We start from the raw sequence: 21,380 nt of genomic DNA, 5'->3' as shown, positions 1-21,380 counted from the left end.
CCCGCCTGTCCTTAGTTATCCTTTCTCTCTCTGTTTCCTGTCATCTTCTCCAAACATCTTATTCTGCATTGGGTTTCTTTTACCATCCATTATCCAAAAATATGTGTGTGAATAAATGAAAGAATAGGGAAAAGGATGAACTAGCAATGTTACTTACAAAGATAATACTTGGCATCTTTAGTTTTACGTTCTATCTTTTCAAATCTCTGAAGCATCTTCTTTTTCTTCCTCTTCCTCTCCCTCTTCTTCTTCTTCTTTGCTTATAACAGTCTTGTAAGACACTATTTTTGACCTTTCTTATGGATACATTTGCCTTTACCTCTGGTTCTTGTGTTCTTATGCGTTATCAATATAACTGCGAACTTCCTGAGGGTGAAGACTACTTCTTACTCATCTCTGCCTTAGCAGTGTCAAGCATAGCACGTGGGCACACACAGTTCCCTCAATAATGTTTTGTTGAATGAATATATGTGAAAAACAAAGAAGGAATAAGGGGGTAGGGGGAGAAAGGAAAGGAAAATGAGTTTACTTTTCTAGATTGAAAATGGCTTTTCTCACACCATGCCTGGCACATACTAGGTGCTCAAAACATACTCATCAAAGATATATTATTGCCAAGTTAACTCTTGGATAGAGTCCCACATGCCACGCAGGTGATAAGAAGTGTTTGATTTGGGGACTTGCAATGACAAACACAAAGAGTAACCTGGAGAAATGGAGAAAGAGAAACCATCCTTTTTCAGGTCACAGATGTCAAGCTTTCATGTCATTGTCCACCCGGCCTCTGCAGGTGGATGGTTGCCAGGGCAACGGTGGTGCCAAGCCTTCGGATTCACACACTTTTCCATTGATAATTGCTAATGTGAACAAGTGCTGGCTTGCACTTTACACCTGCCTGGCTTGTAAGTCTACCTTAATTGGATGTGCCAAGATTGAGGAAAAAGTAATCTGCCCTTTCAAGACAACTGACAGGGAGATGAAGTGTTGTTTGGGGCTTTATTGTTACAATTTTGCTGACAAAATTACTATGAACTGTCTTCTCTGGATGCATAGCCTGCCTTTGTTGACAGAACCCTGGTGTTTATCTTCTAGGGGTGGTGTATTAAGTCGGGGGAAACTTTGATGAAACGTTTGGAGTAGTTTGGTCGAAATTCACTTGGTTTTTTTTTTCAGGTGCAGTGGGGAGAGATGTGGCATTGGGGAGAAGCCTGAGGATATGAGGAATTAGAAAGGGGTAAAAAAGGAACTGATTACATACTACTGGCAAGAAATCGTGTCAGCCTTTCTAATGCGCTTGGTCTTAATCTTCCCCATTCCTACAAGGCAGGTGTTAAAATCTCAGGCTGCAGTTAGGAAAACTGGCTCTAAGGGTGAATTCCTGTTAGAAGTCTCAGAATGAAATTGAGACATGTTGTCAGGATTCAAAGTCAGGTCTTCTGGAGGATAAAATCTGTTCTTTTGTCTATTCTTGTCTGTCAGTGGGAATTTGGACAAGTCACTTCCTTCCTAATTGTAATTTTCCCTCACTGTTCCCATTTTTGCTTTGTGAAGCCTTCCCAAAGCAGTCCACTCCTTCCTCCTCCAACAGCTCTGTTAGTATTTGAATAGATTTACCCCCATTTAGAAAACATTGAGAGCCTACCAGGTTTTAGGGACACTGTTAGGTGCTAAGAACACAGGTGGATAATTTGAGTTATTTTATAGGAGCTTATAGACTCGAGATTCTAGGAGAGGTCATAAAGGAGCAGATGCATTCAATAAGAGAGAGTTGGTTAAGTAGAAACCAATCTGCATGTGTGCTCTTGAACACAGAAGATTTTTACTAGGGAACAGGGCCTGCAAAAGGCCAGAGTAGTGAAATAGTAGGCCCAGGTGAAGAGCAAGGGGACATTTAGTACTTCAAGAGCAGAAGGTCACTCTGGAGCCACTGGAGAAGCTGAGAGTGGAGAAGGCTCTTAGGAGGAAGTGTGGTCATAAACCCATGTGAGAGATCGGTCTTCTTTGCAGTGGGGAATCTCCAATGATACATTTCATGGCCAGGATCAGCAACATTTTTCTGTAAAAGGCCAGAGTAAATATTTTAGGCTTCGCAGACCACATATGGTCTCTGCCACATATATGTCTGTCTTTTTTTTTCTTTTGCTTTTTTACAACCTTTTAGTAATATGAAAAAAAACCCTTCACTTATGGACGGAAAAACATAGGCTGCAAGCCACATTTTGTCCAAGGCTATATAGTTTACTGAATTCTCCTTTATGGCTTAGCCTCCAGTCAGTCACAGTCCTGGTCACCAACTTTTGATTTCTCAATTTTCCTCTTAAAATTTAATGCCTGCTTAGGATCGATATATATTATCTCATTTAATCTGTACAATAATCTAAATACAAGTTATAAAAGCTTAATGATTTTTTTTAAATTAAGAAAACCCTGAAGACAAGAAGGAACACTTCATAATTCTTCAATTCCCAGGCATCATTAGAGATTTGCTAAATTTTTAAAAGGTAAAACGGTTGGACTTTTATTATGGACATAATTTAGCTCTGCAGTACTTCAATTCTCTTGTGTATAAGAGCTAACAAACAGGGTGGTATATACCCTAAACCATGTATACTGTACCTTATAAAATAAGGATTTCTCAAAGTTGGTTTTGGCTATATGACATTTTTTCACTTAAATGCTGACTTTAGAAGGAAATTTTCACCCAATAAGGTGTGCACAATGTAGTGGGACAATTAGTGCCCTGGCCTAGATCCAGAATCTCTAAAAATGTGATTCATATTTGTTTTAGAAATGAAGTCACATATGGAGACTATGATTGACAAACAACAACAACAACAACAAAATGGATCATGTTTTCAGTTGCACTATGGCCCAATCATACCCTCTGCCATTCTACACAAGCAAGATTGTGTTGTTATTGCTCTTGTCTATTTCTAATCGAGATGCAAATCTTTTTTTTTATACTTACCCTTGTTCAATTTCATTGTCTGAATTTTAATTCCCTGATCAAACTGTCAAGCTTATCTTGAATCTTTGCTTTACCATCCACCACATTATCTGTCCTTCCTAACTTCTTAGAAACGAAGGCTTGGAGGGTCCTTGAAATTCTGTTGGTTGGCGCTACAGGGCCATACCATTTAGCTACCCACATTCTGCTTGTGCACTTCCAGTGAAGGGGGTGGGGAAAGGGATCACTACTTCCCACTGCATTATTGAACAGCTCTAGTTGCTTAAAAAAATGGGGTAAAACAAGTTTTATGGTTGCATTGACCCTCAGCAATTTGTGTGTATCATCTTATCTAATTCTCCAAGCAACCAAGTGAATTAAATATTCTTGTATTAACTATACAGATGAGAAAACTGAGGATAAGAGAATGTTCACTTATTTGTTGCTCTAGCTAGGAAGAAATGGAGATGTAATGCAATGATTCTCTGACTCCAAAGTCCAGTGATACTTCCCTGCTTCCGTAGGTGCCTCATTATCACTAAAGATCTTCCCTCATATTGGACCAAAGTTTCTTTCTTTTATGCTCTGTTCACCTTGCCCTCCAGAATAATGCAGAATAAATGAGCTCCCTCTTCCCCTGTGTTTGGTTGATAGAGGACACTGTTCAGAGTCAGGATAATGCAGCAGCTGGCCAGCTCTCAGGAGGAATGGGCGGTGGACCTTGGGGGGAACCACCTGTGGGACTATGGACACAAGTTTTGACATAAGATAAATTTGGGTTTGGATCCCGGATCTTAGACTTACTTTGTGAGCATGGTCAAGTCCTATCAGTTCTCTGACCCGTATTTTACTTGGTGTAAAATGAGCAGTATAAAAAAAAATAGTTTAAAAGAGTCCTACCTCCTAGTGTGTGTTGTGAGGGTCACCTACCTGATACTGGCAAGCTTGGCAGAGTGCCTTGTCGAGTGGGTGCTGTGTCACCTGTTCCTGCCATGTTGTTCCTGACTATTCTGGGTTTTTTTGGGGTTTTTTGTTGTTGTTGTTTTGCCATAAATGATGCATTTGTCTGTGTCTGACAAGGCAGTACTCATTGTTTAACTTGTAACTATATTTTTCTGTTACTGATGAAAGCATTGAAAATAATAGGTCATTCACGCTCTCATACTTTGTAACTGCCCAGGGATGAGGTTAAACTCATCACCTCATTTCTTCCTCATAATATCCTCGAAAGGTAAATACTATTGTTGTCATGCCCATTTTACCTGGTAAACTGAATCTCAGACAGGTTATGCGGTTTTCCCTGGGGTCCGTGGGTAGGTAGTGAGTGGTCCAGCCGGGATTCAAACCAAGGCATGCTGGCGCCGACACTTGTGCTCCTAACCCCTGTGCGGAACTGCCTCACAGCAGCCTGGGGCCATGGGGGCAGAGAGTTCATCTTGCTCTCATTCCAAATGCTACTCCGCATAATTTCTTCTTGTTATTATTATTTTCATCTCTCCCCAAATCCCCAATACTTTGTACGTTCCACGACTTGTCCTGTCTTCCGCAAGAATGCAAAATTAATTCTCACTAATATGAGCAGTTTGTCTTCCTCAAGCCTCTTTCCCCATCTATAAAATGAGGATAGAGATACACATTCAAAAACACTTTTGTGAATGCTGAATGTAGCAACTCCCACCCAGCGTCCAGATCAGTGTGGGGCGTCTGAATAGGTTCCCTTTCCTCACTGCCTACAGCATTTGCATTCAAACAGATGATTGGGCAGGAAGGTTCGTGGATTTGCTTGCTCAGCAACTCCTTATAAACTGCCTACTATAGTAGGGCTTGGTTTCTGCATTGGATGAATCAGAAAAAAAAATTATACTGTAACATTTTATAAACTATAAGAAGGAAACAGATGGTCTGGTGGGAGTCTAGGAGGTGGGGTACAGCTTCCCAGACTGAGAGGAATTAGATCTGGGTGATGAAGAGCGATTAGGAGTTATTCAGACGGCAGCAGGAGAAAGGAGGCCTTCTCGACTTAGTCAACTGGGAATAGTAATAGAACAAGTGTGAAGAATGCACATATTGGCTTGTTTACCCACTCTGTTGGTCGGCCATTCCTGGGAAATTGTACCTCCCATTGCTTCCCTTTTCCTGCTAATTTTTATGTAATATACAAGCAACACAGTAAAAATAAAGAAACTAAAATCAATGCATCCATATTGCATTGAGTGCTTTTCTTTTTCTAGTCATTATCAATGAGATTCTATCAAATTTTATTTATACTGAACAGTCACTGTTGTTACAAGTGGATTATTTCTATTTTTGAAGTTTACTGTTACTCATGTATTTTCAATGACTATTACTTTTATATATTTTGTTTTATATTTTTTAAACTCTTAAAAATTCCAAGGATAACTATCTTGAGAGAGTCACCAAGTGTACGGACTTTGAACAAAATGCCTGGGTTCAAATTGTGATGCTGCAAGTACAGCCTTTTTTTTGGTCACTCAGAGTAATTTATGGAAGCTTTGCTGTAGTTATGTTGTTATTGTTGTTATTGATGTTTTTTCTCTCTAAATTGGGATTAACAACAACTACTTTGTTTATTTTCACAAAAATCGAGTAGGTTACATAGGAAGCACTGAGCCCTGTGTAAAGTGATTAATGGTGCCTATGATTATTAATATATAATGCTTATCTGTTTTTATATACGTACAAATATATATGTAAAGATATCTGATTGATTTGATTCTTGGCCAAGGACAAAAGCACACATTTCTCTTTTTTTTTAACTTTTTAAAAATGTTTATTTTTTCAAAGTTTATTTATTTTGAAAGAGAGAGACAGAGAGAGAGGAAGCACCCACAACATGGGGAGGGGCAGGGAAGTGGGGAGAGAGAGAATCCCCAAGCAGGCTTGGCAATGTCAGCACAGGACCCCACTATGGGGCTTGAACTCACAAATAGCGAGATTCATGACCTGAGCTGAAATCAAGAGTCAGATGCTTAACCAACTGAGCCACTCAGGTGCCCCACATTTTTTTTTAACTCCAGTTTTATTTATCTATCTTTCAATAAGAATCTTATGAAATTGAATCATTATCAGATGCAACGTTTCATTCATTCTGTTCAATTTGCTCCATGTCCACTTTGTCCCGAACGCTGCCATACGCTCCTACGGAGCTCACAGTCTGGATGGGAAGCACACAGATTAGCATGTGATGGCAATGAGATAGGATAACGCCATCTACCAACAAGGGCTGCACCAGGTGCTGTCGGCTCAGAGCTCATCATCTCATCATGGCACCCTGTGCCCCTGAGTGCTGTGCCCCAATGTCTTCCACAAACCCCAACTCCTGCCTCCACCCCTCTCCCTCACTTTCCCCCACATCCATGCTTTCTTCTGGTCCCCTGCTCTTGTTTTGCCTCAGGATCTGTGCACAGGCTCCTCCTCTGACAAAAACCCTTACTCTTCACATGTTTCCTCTTTCCCCGTGTCATCTCAGCTCAAATGTCATTTCCTCACAGAGCCCCAAGCCATCTATTGTCCTGTGCCCTCCCCACCCCATTTTTTTCCCCCAATCTAGCATCTTGATCACTTTCTCCTTATGATGTATCACGTGTGTACTTGTATAGCACCCCCTCAGGCTGTGGGCTTCATGTAGAGACCATACTTGTGTTCATCTGTGTTCACACAACACTCACTAGAGTGAAATGTAGAAAGGGTTCAGTAAAATACGTATTCAATAGATGAAAATCAGGAGAGTGATCTATATGTGGGTTGAATCTCACCAGAGGAGTAAAAGTTCACTAGGGGGACAAGGAGAAATCATGTTTGTTTGTTTGTTTGTTTGTTTGTTTAATGTTTATTTATTTTGGAGAGGCAGACAAAGTGCAAGCAGCGGAGGGGCAGAGAGAGAAGGAGACACAGACTCGGAAATAAGCTCCAGGCTCTGAGCCGTCAGCACAGAGCCTGATGCGGGGCTCGAACGCATGAACCATGAGATCATGACCTGAGCCAAAGTTAGACTCTTAACTGACTTAGCCACCCAGGCTGCTCAGGAGAAATCATGGTTAAGTATCATGATTTGGAGGCGAGCACACAAATTTAGGATCCATTCAGATTTGTCTTTAAATCTCAGTCTCGCTGCATACCAGCTACATGATCTTAGGCAAATCATGTCATGATACGGCCCATATCACCTTCACCTGTGAAACGGAGATAACAGCACCAAGTTGTGAGGTTGTTGTAAAGAGTCAACTTAAGGTATCTAAAGCATGTATGTAAATAAATAGCATTATCATGTGTGTCGTCAGGTGTGGTAAGGTGGATCACAAATTGTGTGAGCTGAAAATATTTTGGCAGAATGAGTCCCCATGTCTCAGCCTGAGAGGGAGAGACAGTGGCCTGACCCGAAGCGCTAGGCTGCTGTGAGGAAAATTGAATTGTTGCAAAGTCTTTGGAAATACAAAGTGCCTACAGCAGATTTTTGAAGGTCAAAGATTTATAGTTTGTTTGTCACAGCATCCAGAGGATGTAGAATAATGGTCCTTCCTTATCCCAGGCACTCCGTGCTATACATGTGGTACTTCATTTAATACTAACCATTTATGAGCTGTGATTTCCCTGGCTCTACAAATGAGGAAGCTGAGATACAGAGATGTTAGGAAACTTCCTCAAGGCCATGGAGCCAGTAAGTGACAGAACCGGACTTCCAGCTGAGTAGCATGGAACCACCAGTGTGCTATGCCGCCCATACTGTGTCCAGAGAGCCCTGTGGAAATTGAATTGTTACATGTAGGAGTTCAAAGTCCTTCTCCACCGCTTACTAATTTTGCAGCCCTAAACAAGGTTTATAATTTCCCCCAGCCTCTGTTTCTTCACTTAAAAGACAGAAGGCTCGTGATCTGTCCTTAGAAGGCAGTTGTGACATTTAAACAAACCAGCAAATGTGGTTGGTAGGTGCGTGCCTTGTAGCTGATGGTCGCTGAAAGGTGGCTCGCCTCACCACTCACACTTGCACTAAAATCTGCTTGTGGATCTTGACGTAGTTGAGATTTTATAAGCCTTGATGGCTGTTAATTGAGAAATATGTATCCGTGACAGGTAATCAATACGCTCATTTGGCAGTCAGGTTCCAGATGAAATAAAGCTAAACGATGATGCAATTAGCATATACAAACAAATCCCCCACAGAAGCCAAATAAACTTGACTGTCTTCTACATCCTAATCACACCACCGTGTTTGGAATGCATGTGGAAGGCATTTTCTCGGTAAATCTGCACCCAGCTAAACAAATAGAGCTCCTTCCTTGGCTGTTTGGTTTACCTGCTTTCTCCTTGGAGCTCAGTTTCCCTCCACCCAAGGTAGACGGCACGTAAGCCTGAGTCCCTAAGTGTGAAGGACACGCTGCACACCTCACTGACAGACAGTCCCCTGAAATCCACTTTGTCATTTCTTTCTCAGTTCTCAGACAGAATGACAACAGCCAGTGATTTTAATGGGAAAGTGGTTCAGAAGGTAGATTCCCAGCAGTCTCTGGCAAATCTTTCTAAAAACATCCTTCTCCTTTATTGCAGTGTGTGAATTACCAAACAACCAGGTGCCTGTCTCTGTGGTCACTTTCACACTAACCTCCAACTTTCTCGTCTGGTTTTCACAACTGCAGTTATTCCCTTGAAAATGTATCCTAACTGCCACATGCCAGTGAGCATAACAGATCATAACAAATCATAATCTAGGATTTAAAAAAATCCTAGATCCTCTACTTATTAGCCCTGTGTCTTGGGCAAGAAATGTTAATTCGTGTGTCTCCATTGTCTCATTTTTCCAAAGAGGATGATTATAGTACCTGGCACTTGGTATGATGGGAAGGCCAAGTGAGATCATTTATGCAAAGTTCTGACATCACTGGATGGTGATTAATAAGCTCACAATGCATACTGTAGCTTTTGTTATCATTACCACTCTAAATTTTAAGTCAAAATCAGAAATGAGACTACTTTGGGTCATTTAACCTTTCCATCCAGTCCTTTCTGATAGGATTGGGATATTGCAAAGATCATGAGCTTTAGGGACATATAAACTTGGATTCAAAATTTGGCTCTACCATTTCTATGTAACCTCGTGTACGTGACCTAAGTACTTTGAATCTCAGTATCTTCATTTGTGAGCTTTTTTGAGAGTGTATATAAATATAAATGTCTCCTCCCAGAAGTTTGGAATTTTAGCTTAAGCTAAAGTGAGAAAATGCATGACTGTGTTAAGAGTCCACAACTGTTATGGACCCATGATTATCTTGATGCTGGAATGATCTGAAACTGCTTGCAAAGTAAGTAGGCAGTCACAGGAACAGTAAATTGGAAAGGGCCTCTTGGTATCTTCTTGTCTAATGCATTCATTTCATGGAGGGAAAAACCTCAAGGTTTCAAGAAATTCAGTGGCTCATCTGAGATGACACAGCTAGGAAAAGGCGAGGCCCAAGAGCTGAACCCAGTTATCTTACAGTGGTCAATATTCCACCCCATTCCATCAGAACAGAACCCAACACTGATTAAATTTAGGTTAAAAATAAAGGTTTAAAGGGAAAGGAAAGAAGGAAAGGGAGGGAGGGCAGAAAGGGGAAGGGAATAATGGAAGTGAGGGTGGGCGTGGCATCATTTCGAGTGCCTGGCAGTCCAGGGCTGCAGATTATGATGAACCCAGCGTGATAAGGTGGTTATGAGGATGCGCAGAGTTGAACCTTTGGACTCACCTCCCAGCCCGGCCTCTGCAGGGCCCTGTAATCTGCAAAAAGGGCCTTCACTGCTCCATGCCCCAGAGTTTTAATATTATACTCTCTGTTTGTTGTGAGGCTAAAGGCATGATTGATATGAAATCATGATGATATGAAATGTACAGAGCCTTACACGTAGGAAATATTGAATACATTTAGCTGTTCTTATTAAATGTGATGTTAAGTATTATTTCTTGTGTGTTTTTTTTCCCAAATTTTAAAGCAGCTATTTTGAAGTCATTAAGATATTCTGCTTTTTTTTCAAAGTTAATGGCATGAAGCCAACACTGTGAAAGGTGTTAGAAGTGATGACAAGAGAAGGTGAGGCTGGGGGAAGGGTCTGCGGAAGAAATAAGCACTAATACCTGTGCAGGACCTGCTAAGTATGAGTTAGCCACTGTGAAGACAGCTTTCATGTCTTCTGTTTAATCCTTCTCATAGGGCTATGGGGTAGGTACTGTTGCCCTCATTTTACAGATGAGGGAAATAAAAGTCTGAGCAGTTAACATTTGGCTGAGGCATTTCTGGCAAAAAACCCTCTTTCCTCTCCCTTTCAAGATATAGTCCCTGCTTACCAAGAATGCAGTGGATACAAGCCTGTTTTCAAACAAGCAGCCTACATTCCCAGAAATCATTAGAAGAGCGATCCAAGAAAACCCCTGATGCTGGGGTTGTGTGTGTGTGTGTGTGTGTGTGTGTGTATGTGTGTGTGTATGTTTTCTTTCTGGTTTTTAGGCAAGCTATTGCTGTTAGCTGTCCTGTATCATTTCCATGAAGTACTCTTGTTCATTTTCTCATCCCCTCTTCCCTTCTATAAACTGTGAATCACCAGATTTAAAAGTAGACAGTCTCTGAGTTTACATGTTTTTCTGTGTTTTCTCATACCCAGGATCAACAGTATTGCGGCTCACAAGAAATCTTGAGTTACAGTCTTCTTCTTGGACACTGATGGAAATGTCTGATTAAGGTAAAATCATATGCATTTTAATTACATTTTATATACGATTAAACTTATTATTTGCTCAGGCGTTTGTGATTTGCTTCATGTCAGTGGGCAAGCAGAGAAGAGAGGAGCAACAACTGGGTGTTATTTTCCTTTTCTCTTTAATCTTGAGCAAAACCCTGTGGGTTAGAAAGTGGCGTTCTCAACAGATTTCTGTGAGTAGGGTCTATCACAGTGGGTAGAAGAGATTGGCATTAAAACTGCAAATCTTTTGGGTTTGGATGGATTGGTTTTCTTCCTTGTGTTTTCTGTTTTTGTTTTAAAGCTTAGAAGAAGTCCTGAGGAGAGGACTGAGCCTTTATTTGTAATATAAAGGGAAGGTCTAGAACTTCAAAAATTCTTGCAGATCAGATCCCCTCTCTGTTTAAATTGACCAAAATAGATTTCAATTAAAAATGAGAACTATATTTAAACAAGTTTAAGTAAATTGTTTGTTGTATGGGAGCAAAATCTTTTTCCCTCTACCCTCAGTTTAGTGCCTGGGGTTTATGGATTAAGTTGACAAAAGACAGATTAAGAGGAGAAAAAGTTTATGTGCATGTGCAAAGCATATATACATGGGCGACTGGGTGATGAATAATTAAAAAGAGTTATAGATCAGGACTTGTATACTTACTTTCGTTTGGGAAAGAGATGGGGAAGAAGATACTTCTATGGGAAGACCAAACAGGTTTCTTTAAGAAAGACAAATGGTTTTTTGTTTTTTTTTTTTTTTGAGAACAAACAGGAGATAAGAAAGTTTGTGATAATGTTTGTCTATAGAGGTATGAATGGTCTTTCCATCTTCTTCAGGCCCTAAAACTCCCCTGGAGACAGGATATAACAGTACATTTACTTTTGGTCATTATTCTGAGAGCATACCCACCCTGAGGAGGGAATTTATGACTGTCTTTTTTTCTCAGAAGTTTCTGCCTTTAGCCAAATAAGGGAAGATCCAAGAAGGGCAGCTTTTTTTTTTTTTTTCAATTTGTTGAATCTCCAAAGTCTTCAGCTACAAATAATCTTCATGCCAACTCTGAGGTTTCAAATAGGTCCGTCCCCACATTGGCTATCAGTAGTTATTCCTGCATTTGTCTTTTTTGCATATTAACATTTCACAGTCTGTTGCTTTTTTAGCTTAGGGTGATCAGCATTTGACAGTGCATGTATGAAAATACAATATCACATTTTAACAGAAACTCCTAAGAATTATTGGGTATTCTGTGCTTTTTCATATTGGGGTCTTTGATTTCAACCATAGCTTATATCTAAGAGGGAAGATTCCAAAGGTGATTGTTTGGTATATTCCTGTGATGGTGACATTCTTTCAGGGTACAAAGAAGAGATGGGTATTTGTTAACCTCAGCTGATAGGAAATTATTTTAAAAGTACCTAGAAGAGTAAGGAAACAGAGAAAATCATCTGAGCAATAACCTAGATGAAGAAGAGGAGCAATATTCAGCATGTAAAAATGACCCAGATGTATAGCCCAGACCCTTTCACCATGCCGTACCTTTGTAACTGCAGAGAACCACCTCCGACTATAGCCTGTCACCCGTACTTATAAGTCAGAGAGGCATCAGCCTTGCGCTCTGCTCAAGTTATTACAGATGCCTCTGCTTCTGTCCATCTCACAACTTGTGTGCCGTGCTGAAGTGCACCACACCCCCGAGTACCAGTGGAGAAGGAACAGATTGAGTTGGTTTGTCACTACCCACGATAGGACATTCGAGTGGGAAAAGTCCTTGTGGGAAACGTCCTGTAGGTCCCTGGACTGTCTAGTGTTCAGAATACAGCTCTTTGTAGCTGTTGTACAAATATGCAGTCCAATGAGTTGTGGTCAGGGTAACAAATCTACATGGCTTAAAGATGATAAAGTGAAAGTAGTCCTGGGTCTCTATCCCAGGAAGGGAAATCAGGTATTTGTATAAGAAATCTTACGTGGGTTTCTGGACTGACCAGACTGCTGGTTACTGAATCTCTATGCATTGCAATGTACTTTAGGAACTTTAGAATAGCAGGATTTCCTTGGTTCCTATGTGGGGATATGACTGAAACCTGTTTGAGACCTGTTTGGACCAGTCCAGTTCTAATTTCCATGTAATAGGAAAACACACACTTGGACAACAAAGAATAAAAAGGAAGCTATAACTCTACACTGTGAGGAGCAACATGAGAGACAGGCTGAGGGGGAGGGAGTGGCACTTATGAAAGAACCTGAAAGGGGTGCTCGAGAGAAGGGTCCAGAGAGTGAGATGTAAATGACCCCAGCCTTTCCCATTGGTCTAGCTGTATCAAGAGATGCTGGGAGTCTTTGGAAAAGCAAAGAAGGACCAATAGAATGTTCTTTTCTTTTTTTTTTTTTCTCTTTCATCCCTCTATTTTATTATTCCTCTTCTTTTTTTTTNCATGTAGTATTCCATGGTATAGATAAACCACATCTTCTTGATCCATTCGTCCGTTGATGAACACTTAGGCTCTTTGCATGTTTTGGCTATTGTTGAGAGTGCTGCTGTGAACATTGGGGTACATGTGCCCCTAAGCATCAGCATTTCTATATCCCTTGGGTAAATTCCTAGCAGTGCTATTGCTGGGTCATAGGTGAGTTCTATTCTTAATTTTTTAAGGAACCTCCACACTGTTTTCCAGAGGGGCTGTACCAGTTTACATTCCCACCAACAGTATAAGAGGGTGCCCGTTTCTCCACATCCTTGCCAGCATCTCGTGTTCTCTGATTTGCTCATTTTAGCCATTCTGACTGGTGTGAGGTGGTATCTCAGTGTGGTTTTGATTTGTATTTCCCTGATGAGGAGGGATGCTGAGCATCGTTTCATGTGTTTGTTGGCCATCTGGATGTCCTCTTTGGAGAATGTTCTTTTCTACATACAACCCAGAGGTCTAGTAGAGTATGAGAGTAGCCAGTAAAAGACAACTTTGATAAGACCTTGAATTCATGCACCTCAAAGGACTCGAGTGGCCTCAGAGAGGAGATACCAGAGTAGAAACACAAGAGCGAGAAATGTGTCAAGGAATTAGTAAATTCCTAAAAGGAAAGTTGTTATAATCCTCTTCCCTTCCCTCAATCCAGCTTTCTAATGAGCTGGAGTAATCTAGGATTGCAAATACTGGTGTTTCTCCATTTGTTCTAAAGTACATCTCTGTAAAACTCAAATAAGAGGGTTTTTTTTTTTTCTTTCACAGAAAAAAATAAGTTGATGGTAGAATTTTCTCATTTTAAAACTTTCCAACCCCTGTTTTCTCTTGAACCTCTGGGACTGGTTCTTATTTGGCCTTCCATGTACACCTGCCGATGATCAAATTAATGAAAAATCTGAAAATGATGTTCATGGAAAGATTCAGAAATAGGTGATTGTGCATAAGTCGTGATGTATTTTTTTAATAGATTCGAATGGCCTTACTCTGGTTTTCTGTTGCATTTATACACAGCAATCTAGTCATAGTTTCTGCTCATAAAAGTCATACCTACTTTCGATGCTGGGATTAACTGTATCTTTTGTATGAGGGCTCTGTAACGAACATGGTGTTGTGTGATTTCCAGGTGTTCTACCACCTGCACAGTGTACAAAACCACTGTTCAGGGTCATAGTTTCCATGTGTGACTCCAACACGTGGATATAATATTTGTTATTATTGATTGTGTTTCCGAGAACTTCTTTCTAAAGCACTTCATGAAAAGTTCTCAGATACAAGGGTGTATGTTTGCCCAGAGTTACCAGGCAGAGAGCTGAGGCTTGTGAGGTGATAGGCTACAGGTACATGATCCCCCTAAGACACGTAGTACCCTCAAGTAAATCCCAGCTTAGTGAGTTGCCCAGGAGATGCAAGGGGTGACTCCCTCTTCTGGGAAACTGTCCCTAGCCAGAGGGCAAATGGATGCCCCGACACCACTCTTGGAAAATGGAAGCTAAAAATAGTTCAAGACCGGTTAGCTAGACCTAGAAAAGGGACCAGAGAGGTGCTCAGAAATATTTACTGAGCCCCTGGTGTATTCCTTAGGAATTAGGTCACCTGAGGAGGAAAATCTCTGGGCTGGTCTTTTGAATCTAAAGGACCAGTTTCTGGGAGGAAGGAGCCAGGATGTGAATGTCAAGAAGACTTCAAATTAATGGAATTGAACAAGAGTTTTCTACCACAGACATATGGATGGTAAAAAACCATGTCTGAATTCAGAGAGAAATTGCCTAGAGGCTAATGCCAGAAATCAGACTTCCAGAACCTAACCATAAAGAGAGAAATTTCATCTGAGTACCCAAACCATGGACCTCCAAGCCCAAGTCCTTGAAATATTACCAGGTGTCAAGCAACATAACCCAAATATAAACTCTCAGTCTGAAGGACAAGACTTCCCTTTAAGAAGTCTAAGAAAACAGCTGGCATTTATGGAACACTGATTATGTAAGTGCCAGGCACTGTTGAAGATTTATGCATGCCAACTCATTAATATGAAAATGGTACTAATATCATCCCCATCTTACAGATGCGTAAACTAAAGCACAGAGAGTTCAAGTAATTTTTTCCCAGTTCATAGATCTAGGAAGCAGTGGGGGTGGTGTATGGCCTCAGAACCCATTTTCCTAAAGGCCACTCTATATTGTCTCTGCAATTTCAAAGGAACTGGTGTGCTTCTGGTCTTGAATAAATGAGAAGAATCCAGGATGCCCCACCCAAACAAAATCAAGTCTTTAGTTGACTTCTATTGGCCCTATGTGTGTGGTCAGTGTGTTTCAACAGTCTTCAAGTAGAGCAAGGAGACCTCAAGGAGAAGCATCCATTGGTTGGAAATTCTCTGCCACTGACCTGTTGTAAACTTGGAGCTTATCACAGCTCTGAGTATACGTTCAGAGTGACATGCTCTCTCTGAAGATCTCTTCTTTGTTTGAATTTTCTGCCACTGGAATATCTGCAAGGTGGGGGTGTTTGTGGGTCCCAGCAAACACATTTGAGGGTGGCATCTATGCGGTTCCTCCAGGAGCTGAGCTGCATCTGTTTCCTGTCTGCCACCATCACAGTATCCATCAGCAGTGAGCTGAGGCCAGCCGCATGCCCCTAGTGCCGACAAACAGAAGCCACGATTCAATCACCTCCGAGCTGGCGCCAGGTGTCCTCAACCTTCAATTACATTTTCTGGCCTTATCTGAGTACAGGGGTGGCTGAGGTGACCCTTCCTCACCCTTATGAAAAAGAAGGCTCACAAATCTTGCCTTCTGTCCTTGCTCCCGGGAGACCATCTAGTGCCTGAAATGCTACATGCAGGTTTTTGCAACTCTTGTCCTGTAAGAAAAGGCATTGGGTATTGTAGCTTGTAAGCACACCCCTAAAGTCAGACTAGGGAGCACAGACTGATTTGCCACTCCCTCCCCACCAAGCACCACTTTAGCAAATAAGGAACCAGATAGTCCCTTCCTCCGGCCCCCAAGCCAATGCCCCTCTTATCTCCTCAGCACTCCAGCAGACAACCTCTTTTCCCCAGAATTGTCAGGAAAGCACTGGCTGACAGTTTGTGTTATTGCTTCTGATCCCATTGGTCACATCATGTAACATCTTAACTCCTAACCTAATTCGATGGATGCAGCTTGACAGGGCGTAGCAGCAATGCTGGCCCAGCTTCCCCAAGCTGGCTTAAGACCCCACCTCCCCACGGGCTGCCGGAGCTTGCACCACATTCAGGGCACTTCGGGGCATATTTCTTGGTCAAAATAGTTGCAAATGCCATTCCCCAATTGTAGGGTGAGATCCTTGGAAATAACTGTGGCCATGCTTGTCTTGTTGTTAGAAGGTTTAAATCTTACATCAGTGCAAGAAAAAAAAATAGTGTTTATGGTGACCCTCAGAGAGCATTTTAATTTTCTTTTTCATATTTAGTAAAGTCACTAAATCAATAAAAATGGCACGCTCAATAAGGAGAATGTCAATGACATTTTTCACATTTCTGATTTAAAATAGGATGGACTTTGAGGTTGTGTATTTGTGTTACTGGGTTGTAGACTACTGTACGCTAAGAGGAATTTAGTTTTTTCTATGTCTGGGATTCATCTAGATATACAAGGCCTTTCTGATTTTATGGTCCAGAGAGTCAGCTTCCTGGGTCCCACTTATGTGCCCAAAATATGGGCTCAAAGATCCTATATACCTCCAGTACCTTCCTCCTACCCCTTTGGGGCATAAGGGGAGGGCAATTACAGTTACCTTTCTCTCTCAATGCTTGCTTGCAAAATCCATAATTCTTGTTCTGCCTCTAAATTAAGTCTTTAACTCTTGTACCTTGCCCAACTCCAGTATTTCCTGACAGCTCTGGAATCACCTAGAGGGATAAAATTTTGAGTCCTGTCTCTGATACTCACTAGCTATTAGTCCTTGGACAAGGTGCTTAACCACAGAAGCCTCAGTTTCATCATCTATAAAATAGGGAAACACTAGTTCAATAACATTGTGTGTTGTAAGGATTAAGTGGCATGATGAATATGAAATGTGTAGCACAATGTTAGACCCACAGGACATGCTCAGAGCCAGTCGTGTTTAGGAGTCATGGTTGCAGTGGTAACAACTGTGGGCTTTGGAACGAAACTCATCCAAATTTATTTCCCACACATATCTCCTACTACGCTTGAGACAAAGCAAGCTTCTCTCTCTGAACCTCACTTTCCTCAAATGTAATAGGGAGACTATACTACAGTGAGCCTTTCCTGCCATAACAGGATAAGTGGTTCATAAAAATTCAATCATATAAACCAAGGAGCTGCATTAATGAAATAACTGGGGTGAGCTTTTATAGCCTTCTGGCCAGAAGTTTAAAGAGTCCACCTGGGCAGTCAACACCCCTCCGGCTTCTGACCGTTAGTTTCGTGCCCTCTTTTGGCAGTTTTCCACTGAGGCTAAAATATTAATGGGGGCAATTCTGCATCATGTGGTCACTGGAACTTTCTGTAGTTAGAGGTGGCCTGTCTTGTCTCAGCCTGCTGAGCCAAGAGTATATTGGAAATTTAGGGACCCATATTTAGACTCTCTGATATCCAAACAGGGTTGACTGACATTGTATCCATCAACCTCACCTCCATCTACATAAAATAAGAATTGTATCCAATCTCTGAGTGTGTCTGAAAATAGGGGATAGGCAGAGGATGAGAGTTAATTATATATGAGTTTTAATATATATGAAACTCTGGTATAATGTCTGTATATTATATATTGTTATGTATATATATTACATATTACATACTATATATTACACATTACAGGTTATGTATTATATATATGAAGTTATTACCAGGGGGCATTTTGTCATAGGTCTTTATTGTATCTATCTTTAAATTTTTGAAGTTAAATGAGATTACACATTAACATACTGTCTCATTTCATTTAGGCTACTATAACAAAATACCACAGGCTGGGAGGCTTATATACAACAGAAATTTATTTCTTACAGTTCTGGAGGCTGTGAAGTCCAAGATTAGGTTGCCAGCATGTTTGAGTGAGGGCCATCGCTGAGTGCCTTTTCACTGTTTCCTCACATTCTAGAAGAGGTCTAGAGATCTGTCTTCAATAAAGTACTAATCCTTCTCCTGAGAGATCCACCTTCATGACTTAAGTACCTCCCAAAGCCTTCACCTACTGATACCATCACCTTTGGGTGATGTGTTGGATTTCAACACATGCATTTTGAGGGATAAAGACTTTCAGACCATAGCATGCACCGAGCATAGTTCCTTGCACATTCTTATTAAATCATAAGCAATATTATTATTGATAAAGATATAACATGTAAGTTGAAACAGAAGTTCTTGAGATTTCCAGGAAAGTAGAAAGAAGTAAAACTACATAATAAACCAGAATTGCATCTAATAAGAATTACAAGTTAGAAAGAGATTCCTGCAGTTCTACAATGTTAGAATGCGTGAAGTTGACCACCTAAAATAAATATCTGCAGTTAATGAAACAGATTTGAATTAAATACATATGATTAACCCATAGAATTGTTGCTTCACCAGGCTGACAGCATGGGCATGTCTCTGACCTTCACAGCCCTCTTTAGCAGAGCTTATGCAACTCCTTACTATACATTTAAGGCATGATAGTTCATTTTTGTCGAATTTCACCTGCAAAGAACTGCAAGCTTTCCCCCATGTCTATATGTTCTGGGTGAGCCCTGAGTGCCAGAGAAGAAGTGACAGCTAGGGCAAGTGGGAGGATCTCTTCCATTACAACCTTCTCTCTTCATCAAAAGAAAACCTGTCCCGGGGCTCCTGGGTGACTCAGTAGGTTGGGTGGCCGATTTTGGCTCAGGTCATGATCTCACGGTTTGTGAGTTCAAGCTGTGCATCAGGCTCTGTGCTGACAGCTCAGAGCCTGGAGCCTGCTTCGGATTCTGTGTCTCCCTCTCTCTCTGCCCCTTCCCTGCTCATGCGTTGTCTCTCTGTCTCTCAAAAATAGATAATTTTGTTTTTAAAAAAAGAAAAGAAATCCTGTCTTTACCAAAAGAAGGGACAGGTACTGTACTGGGTTTCCTCAGGCACATTTTGGGTGCTCAAGGCACAGTCATTATAACATAACCTTTAACTTTCTTTGAACAGTAGCTTGGTTCCTTTTTATAGCATTGTTCTGGAGGCTGAAAACTAAAAGACACATGAAGGTCCCTAATTCCAAGGTGGCTGCAGTCTAAATGCAAAAAAACAGATGCAAACACAAACATTAATCACATAGAAGAGAGGGTGGATTGGAAAAGAAGGGGCGTAACATCAGAGAGACCAGCAAAAAGCCCATGTAACATTCTGAATGAGAGAAGGATGGATGGGGGTGCTGGACAGGGGCAGCAGTAAAAGCAATGGAGAGAAGGGGACAGAGGAAATGTTTGAGCTGGGAGCACAGGGGAAGCATAGAGAAGGAGAGAACTAAGACACTTAGGAAATCAAGGCTCTACTAAAAGAATGGCTTTAAATCTTCCAGGTCAAATTGGTTGCATTTCTCCCACTGTCAGATCAATTTCCAAGGAGTCCAAGCCCCTGGCAATTCCTTTCAGCACCTTTTAAGGCATCTGGAGTGATCAGTTGCTTGATGCATTAAGAAACAAGCTACTGATGGGATATACGTATTTTTAAATATTGTGTTATTTCTTTTCATTTCTTTTCAGTCCTGAAGGGCTTCAGAAGTTAGAGGAAAGCTGTGAGTCATATTCTGCCTAGTTAGGGGAGGCTGGAGGAAGGTGATGCCATTGCCAGCTGATAGAAAATCAGGTTATAAGTCCTATTTGTTTCCCCGTGTCTCCAAGATGTGACATTAGGAGATGATGGCTGCAGTTATGGGAGGACATTTGTTCCGATGATGTTCATAAATACACTTTGTTAGGCAGTTCTATCGAATCCACCTGCTTTTCCTCTCCTTTCTGAGAGAAGACTGCTTTTCAACTGCTTGATTTCTCTCTCTGAGATGGGACTGTGCTGACTGAGAATATGAAACTAGTGTGAGACACAGAATGTTAAATCTACCTGCAGTACTGGTGTAGGGGGCAAAGGCAAGATGAGTGGCAAAGGGAGAGCGGAGGGAATGCTAATCTCAAGAGACGGCCTTTGCACTCGAGATGAACAGCCTCCTGACCAGGGAGGACAGGTGGTCATTCAAGGCCGGCAGGGATGGAGAGTTGGTTATTGGAAGTTTAGGTCTCTTTCCCTTCTGGGTTGGGGCCTTGGTTTTTAGATCAGCAGAGACAGTGAATTCTTTCTTCTTGGAGTTCATGACGAACTTTGGGTAAGAGATCATACAGTGAGATTAAATCATCTTTCTTTATCTGTGAGCCGAGACTACCACTACTCACTTAGCAAAATTGCTGTAGGATCAAACAACACGGGATGTTTTTTAGCCCACTACCTTCAGGCATTTGCCAACCCAGGACACGATCCTAGAGGATGTCCATTTCCTCCAAACTTCTGCCTTATCTCTGTGAATGCCAGGTGCATGAGAGATGGCTGTCTAATGAAACCTCTGTGGAATGTTAAAGCATACCTTAATGTGCACACGACTCCCTGGGGATCTTGTGAAAATTTAGAACCTTACTTGGTAGGTCTAAGGGCCCGAGAGTCTGTATTTTTAACAAACTTCCAAACCACAGAGATGTGAATGTCCCACGGGTCACACTTCAGTAGGAACAACCTACCAGAATAGCATGGGGCAGGTAGGGGCCAATGGAGAAAATTCTGCTGCAGAGTCTGACCTTGCAAGGGAAGCCAGGTGCTTAAAAGGATACTGTCCAAAGACTATCTCCAGCTAAGCCAAGTATGGAGTGGACACATTCCTACAGCAGAGGAGGGAGTCCTATTCACGGGACGTGATTGTGGTGATAGGATACTAGTGTTGAGATGATCATGAAGCGGGGGCGGGGGGTCTCTGTAATCAACCTTATGTGTAAAATGCCAGGTGCTCCTGATTACCTTTGCATTCAAATCCAAATTCTCTACCATATACCGTGTCCTTCATGAGAATGCCTCTTGCATCTCCTCATGCTCTTGCCTTGCACATTCCTTTTATTTTTCTGCACATGTTATGCCTTTTGCACATGCAGATTCTTCTGCCTGGAAGGTTCTTTGCTCTTTGCTGCTTTGCCCATCTGGCAAACTCCTATTCATCTTTCAGATTCCTTTGCAAAGTCAGCTTCTCTATGAAACTTAAACATTGGCAGCTT

At 41.4% G+C, this 21,380-nt stretch overlaps 1 long non-coding RNA gene across 2 annotated transcripts in view; it reads left to right on the top strand.

The window, feature by feature from the left end:
- The window catches only part of LOC144234285 (uncharacterized), an 882,104-nt gene that overhangs the window by 807,501 nt on the left and 53,223 nt on the right, over positions 1-21,380 (top strand). For both annotated transcript variants that reach the window (XR_013335914.1, XR_013335913.1), the window contains one exon: positions 10,598-10,675. This is a non-coding gene — a long non-coding RNA (uncharacterized LOC144234285). The remainder of the gene's footprint in view (positions 1-10,597; positions 10,676-21,380) is intronic.

The sequence above is a fragment of the Crocuta crocuta genome, unplaced genomic scaffold (assembly GCF_008692635.1).
Source record: "Crocuta crocuta isolate KB4526 unplaced genomic scaffold, BGI_CrCroc_1.0 scaffold561, whole genome shotgun sequence".
Lineage (NCBI taxonomy): Eukaryota > Metazoa > Chordata > Mammalia > Carnivora > Hyaenidae > Crocuta > Crocuta crocuta.
Note: the sequence above shows the minus strand (reverse complement) of the source record. Positions and strands in the feature narration are given on the sequence as shown.